Source organism: Ursus maritimus, unplaced genomic scaffold (genome assembly GCF_017311325.1).
Source record: "Ursus maritimus isolate PB19 unplaced genomic scaffold, ASM1731132v1 scaffold_28, whole genome shotgun sequence".
In the NCBI taxonomy this organism is placed as follows: domain Eukaryota; kingdom Metazoa; phylum Chordata; class Mammalia; order Carnivora; family Ursidae; genus Ursus; species Ursus maritimus.
Window position 1 is genome coordinate 35,246,745 of NW_024425341.1, and position 9,434 is coordinate 35,256,178.

The following is a 9,434-nucleotide window of genomic DNA, read 5'->3' on the forward strand; positions in this document are numbered from 1 at the left end:
CCTGCTGTGTAGAGAAGAGTGAAGAATAATGGGGGGTGGGGAGAGCAGTAGTCGGGAAAATCTGGTGCTCTGTTAAAAGGGGATTCTAAATTACAGCCACGAAAGTATTATGTGAATCTGTCATCTACTACCACCTGGTCCCTTAGCAACTCAGCATTTAGTGTCAGACCTTCGAAGCTAAAATGATTAACTGAAATGTGGCTAAATATATATAAAACTTGATTACATACTCTCCTGAGTCCCATTGCCGTCTGAAGATGTGTAATAACCAAACCGTGTTTCTTTGTCAAAACCCGACTGGAGCCTTTTGCCTCGTTGCATCCAAGAGAGCAAGATGGGTCACCAGCAGCTCTACTGGAGCCATCCGAGGAAATTTGGCCAGGGTTCTCGTGCTTGCTGTGTGTGCTCCAACCGGCACGGTCTGATCCGGGAATACGGCCTCAATATGTGCCGCTAGTGTTTCCGTCAGTATGCGAAGGATATAGGCTTCATTAAGTTGGATTAAGTGAACTTCCTTGAATGGGTCATCCAAGATACCTCCCTCAACTGCAGATATGCAAGATGCCTACCTTAATGCCAACTCACTGTACATAAAATAAAAATACTCTGATTATGAGTGCTTTAATGTGAAAAAAAAAAAAACCCGACTGGAGAACAGAAGGCTCCGACTGAGTTCACACCCCAGTTATAGGGCCCCCAGTGGTCATCCGACACAGGCTGTGATCAGGAAAACTGAGGCCTGGAAGGATTCTTAGGAAAGGTTACCCATCTTCCACAATCTAGAAGGCAAGAGTGATGGTCTTGTCAAGCTTTCCTGTGTGTTGTTCGGCCTTCCTCTGATGAGTTAGGTCTGTGATTTCCCGGGGGTGCCATGGGGACACCCGAAGGGCACCAGCTGCGGGCTGCAGAAGTCACGGGCGATTGTAGGACCCCCACGGATGGACTTTAGAAACCTTTCACATCAGTCTCTGTCCCACGCAGGGGGGCATATTTCGTGCACAATCTGTGGTTGCACAAGATGAAAAGTTTGGATTTTAGCTGAAATGTCAGAGATGAGTCCAACGGCATGTCATCAGCCCTACGAAGCAAACGGTTAACACTGGTCTTGTGAGTGTTCATCGCACCTTGTCGCACCTTGCTCGGAGGTGTTCCGGTCTGGGGAGCAGTTCACACTTGAAATTGCTCACATGTCTCTTCCAAGGTCGGAGAGATTTAACCGATTTGGTGCAACACGAGAGCTAGCATAGTGTGGAAGCCATGATACGTGGCCTGGCCTGATAAATCAGTTCCGTCCGTGTGGATTTGACCAGTCCCATTCTGGTTGAGACAGGGGAGGAGAAGAGAGCCCCTGAACACAGATGCCACTTTTAAGCTTTTGTACCAGGGGTGAGCCTCTGTGCCAGACACTCCCTATGTCATCTCACCGGATCCTCACTGCAAGTCTGTGAAGATAGGAGCACTGTCACAGTTGCGAGGGAACCAGATCCTATAGTGTCCTGAGCCTCACAGAAGCCAAGTCTCCTGCCCAAGGCCAAAGCCTGGACTCTCAGCTACTGCACTGGCAAAGCAAGGCTTCTAGAATGCATCCTTTTATATCCAACAGTGGTGGTGTGGACTCGGCTCAAGGCTGTGTCCTTGGGGAACTTGTCACAGGTTAGGGAGCTTGTCAGCCCCTGCTGGCTGGGCAAGAACCCTCAGGGAGCGGTTTTCACTTGAAACGGCATTATGACTGGTTGAACGCAGTTTCTTTCCATCTGGGGTCTCATCTATTGATCACCAGGTGCCTTGTATGTACCCACAAAGTCCATTTACAAAGCAGAGACATCCAGAACCCCGGTGATCCAGCCAATCAACCAATTCTTAAGTTTGGGCTGACAGTGTGGGTGCCCTGGCCTGTGGCTGCCAGAAACTTCCCTACAGACTTGACATTACGTGATAAAATGGATTTGGATGGTTTCGGTAGGACCCATCCCAAAATACACACCCCTCTGTTGCTCTGCATCATCTGCAAAGGACCCTCCCTCCATCTGGCCCAACGACGGACCCACCTATGCGGCTTGGGCAGCTCCTAGCTGGGTAGGTGCCAACTCGCCCTCTCTCCAGAGGCCCCTCCTGCAGTTCAATCACGCTCTGGATCTATTCTGGGCCACATTCATTTCCCGCGGTGGGAATTAGGTTTTGACAGTGTTCCTTTCACATGTAATCTGTTCATTGTAATTACAGCCAATCTCTTCAGCTCAATGAGGACTCTTCCTGAATTAAACGCATGGTTCTGCCGGAACACAAGGCCTGTTCAGAAGCCCCTCCCTCACCCTCTTTTTGCACCTCCTCCCGAGGCAGGAAATCATGGGATTTGTTGCTGACCCTTGCCTTTCACCCACTCTCACGCCACAAAGGATGTGCGGGGACATCCCCCTGGCCAGGGGACACCTAGTGGTGAAAGGGGTGAAATACAACCACAACGGGTTCAGAATACTCTTTTTTTTTTTTTAACAGCTTTATCTAAGTATGATGGACATACAACCATTCTATACGTTAAGGTATACATATACATTGTGAAATGATCACCAAAATCAAGCTAGTTAATATGTCCACTGTCTCCACATAGCTACCTTTTCTTCGTGTGTGTGTGTGTGTGTGTGTGTGTGTGTGGTGAGAAAACTTAATCCGAGATCTGCTCTCTTAGCAAATCTCAAGTATACTAAACAGCATTGTTGGCTATAGTCGCCTTGCTGTACAGTAGATCCCCAGAACTATTTCATCCAATGAAGGAAAACTTTGTACCCTTTGAGGTTAAGGATATTCTTTTCAAGTCTCTCCTTTGTCTTCATTTATTTTTCAGGGTTTGTAAATCATATCATGGAAGGTAGAATGCTGTGTACCGGAGCCTCGCTACCTTTTTTTTTTAATCCACCGTTTCTAGGGGAACTGGCCTCGCTCCCCCTGTCAACTGCATTGGGTCCACAAGCATGTATTTAAAAACAACACTCTTACTTTCAGAGTTCTTTACCATCATCCCCAAAAGTAATTCCAAGCATCTCTTAATTGGAGGGGCAGGGTTAGCATTTGGCACAATAGAAGCAACAAAAGGTGGGGGAAAGGGCCTCAGCTAGCAGGGGCAGGACAGATTCTGGTCCCTGCTCTGCCCTGTGGACCACGCCCATCCAGCAGGTCACTGACCTCTGAGCCTAAGTCTCCTGAGCTGACCAGATGATGATGAAGATGATGAACCATGGGATCCTGAAGATTCCTTCCAGCTGTAAAACTGTATAAATCTATGACATGCAACGGACTATCACTCAGACCTCTTGAGGGCTTACGAGGCTAAAGGTGGAAGAAAATTAGAATCTGTCCTGGTAACCTTTCTGGTATGTGAGCACTAGTTATGTGGGGCACAGGGGAATTGGCCAAAGGGTCCTGCAGTCCCATTTTGCAAGCCCATTTATGAATTATTCATGTCTTACAGCCAGCATGAAAGGGGAGGGGGTAATTGCTGGTTTGACCTCTGAGAGGAGATAAGCTCCGGGAAGGAATGTTGTTTGCCAGAGAGCATGGAACATGGGCTTTTCAGATGAAAAGGGACTTTACAGATGTTCTAGCCAGCACCCAGCCACTTGCAGACAAAGAAAACAACACGTAGCCTGACTTAAGAGATGGGATCAAGATCACACAGCTAGCTCACTGCAGAATCGGAACATTGCACCAGGAGCGAAGAGACTCGAGGTAGTCACGGCCCAGCCGGTCCAGTGGTAGAGAGACTGGTTTCCACGTAAGCGTTCACAAAAGGCAAAGGACAACACAAAACTGTGACAAATGTAAAAAGTCATTGCTCTGTGCTCGCCGCAGTCACAAGCAGACCCCAGAGGTCCTCGAGAGAGGAGAGAGAGCTGGTCCCCAGGAAAAGGAAAGGACAACTCTGGGGAGACTACTGATTTCTTGGATACAGAGCCTGACTGAGGACAAAGGCCTCATCTTCTTGAATTTTGGGCCAAATAACAAAATGCTCCGTTTAAAAATTTTCTAATGGTGTTATTTAACGCAAAGAATTACAACACCACTAAATTTTCTCCCCGAGTGTTGGCATACTGAAGAGAGGTCAACTTTACCAGCCTCATGTCTTTCTACTGCCCTGCTTCCTGACCCCCCTCCAACCTCACTGCTGGTCTCCTTGCCAGTCTCCAAACCTGGCGGTCCCCTTCTTGCCTCAGCACCCGTGCACAGGCAGCTCCTCTGCTCGGCATGCTTGTCTGCTGGGATCTACCCAACTCACTCCCTGGTCTCCTTCAAGTCTGCTCAAATGTCATCTTTGCAGGAGCCTTCCCTGACCACCCTCTAATCTAGGGGGCCATCCCACCCCTGGCCTCTCACCTGCTCGCTTTTTTGGTAGAGGTCACCACCTCCAACCCCCATACTGTGCCTGTCTCCCCTCTTGTGTGCAAGCTGCGTGAGGGCAAGGACTTCGATCTGTTGTGTTCTCTGTGGGGTCCCGGGGCCCGAGTACGGTGTCCAGCACATAGGAAGTGCCATGTGAATATTTCTGAGTGCGTGCAAGCTTTGACCTGCTCCCTGGTTTTTGTCTCTGCTTTCCTCTGCCTTCAGAGTGTCACCTTTCTCCCAGACCCGCTCAAGTCCCACTCCCAACTGGCAGCGGTTCATCTGCCAAGCTGACAGTCTCCAGCTGCCTGCTTTTCATCTGAGGAAGCTGGAAAGGTTAAGAGAATTGCCCAAAGTCCTAGAACCAGGACTTGAACTTGGATCTTTTGTTGACCCCCAGCCCAGGGCTCTTCCCATAGCCCTGCGTTTCCCCCTAGTGGGGCTCCGGTCCCCACCTGGATCTGGATTTCTCCGCTGGTAAGTAGGAGGCCTCCCTCCAGCTCACTTGAGCAATGTTGCGTCCTGACTCTGCCACTAGTTAGACGTGTGGCTTCGGCCAACTTACTTGACTTCTCACTGTCCTGGGCTTCTCATTCGTTAAGGAGAATATCTGCCTTATAGGATGTTCCAAAGGATTAACCAAGATGGGGGAGCACAGACCCTCCCATAGTGTGGGGTAGTGCCTGGTTTTTTCTTTCCCTTTTGCTGGCTTCTGAGGAAAAAGTAATTAAAATAAAAACAAAAAGACATTACATCTCTCAAAGTTTCCTGTGTTGCCTTCACCTCCACGGCTGAATTCCTAGCAGACACTAAATACTTAGGGAATAAAAGCAAAGTTAAAGGGGAGGTGAGGGGCACCTGCGTGGCTCAGTCGGTTAAGCGTCGGCCTTCAGCTCGGGTCATGAATCCCAGGGTCCTGGGATCAAGGGGTCCTGGCATTGAGCCGTGAGGCATCGACATCAGTGTTGGGCTCCCCACTCAGCATGGAGCCTGCTTCTCCCTCTGCCCCTCCCCTCCCCTCCCCTCGTGCTCGCTAGAGATCCTGCTATTGCCACTCAAAGAAAGAAACTGGCATGGACTGTAACCATGGAGGCAGACCTTCCAGAGACAAAGAACAAAAAATGCATGAGTGTGTATGTTGTAGGAGCCATGGCACCAGCACTGAGAGATGGACTCTCGCCTGAAGTGGATGAAGAGTCCCCGAAAACCCCAGCCCTGGCCTTCTCCTGCCCTCACAAGTTCTTGGGAATAGTTCATCCTGAGCCGAGTCTGCGTCCGCAGTGGGCCACACACCTGGACACATGGTGGGAGGCTGGAGAATGGCCCCCAGAGATATCCGCGTTGCAATTCCCAGAACTTGTCGACGTCACTTCATATGGCAAAGGGGACTTTGTAGGTGTTTAGGTGAGGGGGTTTGAGGTGGTGAGATTATCCTGGATTAGCTGCGGGTGGGGCCTACATGCAATCACAAGGGTCCTTTCAAGAGGAAGACAGAGGGAAATTTGGCTCCAGAGGGGAGAAGGACACGTGAAGGCGACTAGAAACTGGAAAAGGCAAGCAGACAGATTCTCCCTGGAGTCTATTCTATTCTATTCTCTTCCCCCAAAAAGAATGAGAAAGGTTCTCAAGTGTTAGGGAAAACAGCACCCATTTATGGAAGCCACCTCTACCTAAGGAGGAGTAACCCTAACAGTCATCTGATGCCAGAAGAGAGTATGCAGCAGGTTTTACAGGGTTTCAGGGAAGCTAATTTAATCCTGGGTATGGGAAACACAATTTAATAAAGCTATTATTTAATTTTTTTGAGGAGGGAAGGGCCGAGAGAATCTTAAGCAGGCTCCATCTCACAACCCTGAGTTCATGAGCTGAGCCAAATTCAAGACTCTGATGCTTCATCAACTGAGCCACCCAGGTGCCCCTAATAAAATTATTATTTAGTCAGGTCTGTCACTTATCTCCTCACTTTCTCTTTCAACGCTCTCTCTTGCTTCCCCCTTACCCAGCATTCTTAAACCCCCAAACCCCCCATGACAAAATTTCACAACTCTGGAGAGAAAGAACAGAGAGCCCAAAGCACTGTGCCTTCTGAAAGTAAATCTATGACCCACCAGCAGATCTCTGAGGCCCAAGGTCAAATCCCAGAAGTTGTTCTTGATTCCTACGTGTTCCCCATTCTCCAAATACAAGTGTTGTCAATACTACTTCCAAATATATTCCAGATCAGCCTAGCTCCCTACAGTTCCACAGACCCTACCTTACACATCAAGACACTGACATCTCTGATCTATACGAATATAAATCTCTCAATCAGTCTCCCTGCTTGTCCCCGTACAGACTCTCTTCTTCATTCAGCAGCCACAATAGTCTATGAAAACCAGATCACAGCACACACCCCAACTCTGGCTTAAAACCTGCTTCTGGCTTCCCAACGTGGCCCACAAGCTGGTCCCCACTACTTCTGCAGCCTCAGGGAGCCACCTTCCTCTCACTTCTCCACCCTTCAGCTATACCACCTCCTTTCTGCTCCTCAAACCACCAAGATCTCATCTGGCTTGGGGCATTTGTGTTATACACAAATTTAAAAAAACGATTTTTACTAATTCTGATAAGGGCTCTGGTAGGGTGGGAGGGCTGAAATGATACTTTAGGTAGGATGGTCAGGAAAACCTCTGAGGAGGTGACATTTGAGCTGAGCCTGACAGGTGAGGAGAGTTGAACCTTCTGGAGAAGAATGTTCTAGGCAGAAGTAAATAGATTCTCCTTGGAGTCTTCAGAAGGGACCAGATCCGTCCCCATGTCATGTGGGCCGGGGAGACCAATTCTATTCTATTCTATTCTTCAGATTCCGGACTTCTGATCTCTAGACCTCTAAGAGAACAAGCTTGCATTGTTTGAAGCCACTGCATTTGCGGGGATTATAGCAGCGCTAGAAAATTAACATATCCAGCTTGATGAGGACATGCCGGTTCGCTGTGGGAAGTTTGTGCCGCCCAGACGAGGTGAGCACTGGGGACGGCCCGCCAGGTGGTGTGACAGGTCAGGTGTGCAGCTCAGTCACCCCACACGGCTGGCAGCCACCCAGAGCTCTCCTCCAAGCATCGGTCTCTGACACAGCTTCGTGGGGAGGGCGTTGAGCTTCCCTGTTCAGAGATAAGAACATCTTGGCCTCCTGTGGAGCCGGTAATTTGTCCCTCTTGCAAGAACTAGGCAGCGATGGACCTGTGACACCACACCTTCCCTGTGCGGCCTTCAGTGATGGTTTTTCTTGGCAGAACCACAGCTTAGCCACTGGGCAAAATTCAAGTCTAGCAAGTTAGGTCTGCGTGGAACGGGATATACTTGCTTACAAAGCGTTTCAACATTTCCAGGCTGTATTTGCTCCCACATGCTCCAGAACGCTTTTTGGCATCATGATCACTCCCGCGTAGCTGGCCCAGGTCTTCATCACGGAGCAGTCCCCCAAATCAAATCTGAGGCCTAGGAAGTTATTTCAACTAGAACCATCGAAATACGATGTGAGTTAGAATGAACTTCTTACTGGTCAAGGCAGCGGAAGGCAGCGTCTCCGCCTTAGCTGTTATTTTGCTCGTTGAAGAGGGGGGTTGGGGCAACATTTAAGTAAGTGGGCAGAACTCGCTCGGCTTTGCGGTGACTTCCTGAAGTGGGTGCTGGAGGGGAGGGCACGGTGTCTAAGGTGACCCTCTGCGAGGCCACCCAGCTAACCAAACCGACGGAGCCACAGGTTGGGTGATCCAAGCACCACGCCAGTCCACAGTGCTATATGGGTTCGAATGACATGTGAAATGTCACCCGGGCCCCCCGAGATTTAGTCCCATCACCAGAAGGGAAATGTGACAATGGGTAAAGAACATGGGATGGGACGCTGCAGCCATCGTCTGAGGACACCATTTCAGCCTGTTTCTTGCTCCTCTCTCAGGATGGACAAATGCACAAAACGCTACGGGCCTTGCAAGAATAAGGGACCCACCTGCCACAGGCCCCCCAGGGCTGGGACCAAGTGCCTGACGGTGTTGAGCTCAACAACTGAAACCTCTTAACTCAGCAGCCCAACACTTGGTTTCTGGAGCACCGGAATGGTCTTCCCGTCAAACAGATCTGCCGGAGTCTCCTCTGACATTTTCAGTCCCTCGAGGGCAATGACGAGAGACTATTACAGAGCCAGGCTGCCTGGGTTTAAATTCCAGCTCTGCCATTCACTAGCTGCAAGACTGTGGTCAGCTACTTAAACATCTCTGCCTCAGTCTCCACTTCTGGGAAAAGAGGGTAAAAAAAAACAAACACTACCTACCTCGCAGGGCTGTGGTGAATCATGAGACAGGTGAGTCTGTGTCCGTGTCCCAACAGCTCCTGGAAAAAAACATTCAATAAAGGCTGGCTATTAGTTTATTACCGAAGACGAGCAAAGGAGTCACATAAAAGGTCATTCACTAAACGACTAAGTTTTAAAATCAACAATTTCTATAATCTTTATGTTATGATCAGAAAGTCTCGCTGTTGTAGTAAACGATCGCCAAGTTTTATTGATTTAACACAGTAGAAATTTACTTCTTGCTCAGGGGAAATCTAAATTAGAGCCTATGTCCTTGATCGGCAGGCAGGCAGCTCTTCAAGGGACGCCGTCCAGGGACCAAGCTTCCCTCCATCTCGTGGCTCCACATCCTCCACACGTGGCCCCAAGGTTGCCCTCGGGCTTGTCTCCATTGGAGGCAGTCAAAGGGGGACATGGAGGGAGTGGCAGGGGAAGTTTTGTAGGCCAGGCCGACATGTGGGACCTCTCAAGTGACCCACAGTCCTTTGGCCAGAACACAGCCTACACACCCACCTGCAAGGGAGGCTGGCCAGTTAACAGCTAGCATTCCCTACTACCTCCCCCATCAAAAGATTTGTATGACAGGATGACATTGCCTTCAAAAAATCCGACCCCCCACAACTGAATTGGGTTTTGGTTTCTAGTTGAGTTTTAGTTTCTTCCTAGCCATGGCCCACTCAAAGTTCAATATACTCCAGGGATTTCTGGATATAGATACGCTCTGGGGAAT

General features: G+C 49.4%; 1 pseudogene; it reads left to right on the forward strand.

Annotated features, from left to right (window-relative positions):
- The first annotated feature begins 273 nt into the window (after positions 1-273).
- On the forward strand, positions 274-619 carry LOC121105631 (annotated as a pseudogene).
- The last annotated feature ends 8,815 nt before the right edge of the window (positions 620-9,434 follow it).